The following is a 1566-nucleotide window of genomic DNA, read 5'->3' as shown; positions in this document are numbered from 1 at the left end:
TCGGCTCGGCTCGGCTCCCCCTCCCCAGCCGGCTCCGTCCTTGCCTTCCCCCCAGCGCCCCCTCCCCGCCTCCTCCCTCTTCTCCCTGCCCGGCCCTGCTGGTGTGCCAGGCGCTGCACAAAGCCCCCTGCCCGCAGGGCCCAGTCTCAGCGGCGGGGCAGAAGAGGGTCTCCGCCCAGGGAGGCGGCAGGTGCCCAAGGTGGCACACAGCACCTGTCACAGGTCCTGGACTCAGTGCCCAGTGCCCCCCCCACCCCCAGCCCTGGGCTCCCACGCAGGGCTCCACTGCCTCCCGCCTCCCCCCTCACCTCCAGGTCAGGCCGAGGCCCGCGGGCAGGGGCCGTTCGCCCCGGGGATGCCCATAGGGGCCTTCGCCATCGGGCACCTTCAGCCCCAGCTCTCCAGGGAGGAAGGTCCTTCCAGCCGGGGTTGCAGCCTGCAGGGGGGAATGGGGCTTCCTGTCCCCTGGGGGCGTCCCCCTCGCCGTCCCTGGGCTGGGCTGCTCACACTTCCTCCAGCCGTGGACCTGCCCCAAGCCGCTGCCAGGTGGGCCGGAGGAGACCCCCCCTTCGCTGGCATGGGGTTGACGGGGTCTGGGTGCTCCCAGCAGGGGCAGCGGGATGGGTTACCTTTGCGTTGTCGTGGGCGGCATCAGGGCTGTTCTCACTCTGGGCGCTGCTGTTTGAGGTGCTCTGGACAAGCGTTCATGATTTCTGGCAGGGCTGAGCACACCCCCCTCCCTCCCAGGCACTGACAGCTGTGGGCTCCCCCGGCCCCGGGACGGGGGGAGGCCGTGGCATCAGCTGGAGCCCTGGAAATGGGGACAGGTGGACGCAGAGGCCGCCGGGCAGCGTGGTGGCCGCAGTTTGCCGCTTGGGCTCACGGCCCTTGTGCCAGCGGCCGGGACTCGGCGGCAGGTTGCCGCGGCGAAGGATGAATGCCCGGACCCATGGCAACCCAAAGCTAGGCCCGGAGCCAATCCCAGCCCTTGCCACCAGCCCAGCCCCAGGCCCTCTGGTCGCTAAGGGGCAGGCCTGGCCACGCTGCCACGCAGCCCTTGTGCAGGGCAGCCAGCCCTGCGCCCCAGCACTGACTAGCGCCACCCTGCAGCTTCCTGCCCAGCCCCTGGCGTAGTGGGGGGGGGGGTCACTGCTCCCGAACAGGGCCGAGCCGTCCCGCTCAGAAAGGGCCCGTGGTGGAGCTTGAGGAGGGCAGACCTCCATGTGGGGCCTGGAGTGGGGCTCGGCTTTCCCCCCAACTCCCCACTTTCCCTTGGGCCTGAGCAGGGTTTAGCCTTGGCCCCCCCACTTCCATCCCCCTCCCTCACTCCCCGGCCTCCATCCCAGCATGCAGTGGGGGCTGGTGACAAAGGGCTGAGGAAAAGCCTCGGCTCCCTCTGGATGCTAGCACCGCTGCCCTGCCCGGGAGGGTCCCACCGGCACCCCCACGACACCCCACTCCCAGCCAGGCTGCACCGTGATCTGCTCCCCCCGCCCGCAGGGCAGGAAAGGACGCAGAGGGAGAGGGTGCTGGGAGCACGTTTATTGCAAGCCGGAAGCCGCAGGA

This window comes from Emydura macquarii, unplaced genomic scaffold, assembly GCF_026122565.2.
Source record: "Emydura macquarii macquarii isolate MOO-44397 ecotype Brisbane River unplaced genomic scaffold, CSIRO-AGI_Emac_v2 contig_1692, whole genome shotgun sequence".
Lineage (NCBI taxonomy): Eukaryota > Metazoa > Chordata > Testudines > Chelidae > Emydura > Emydura macquarii.
Note: the sequence above shows the minus strand (reverse complement) of the source record.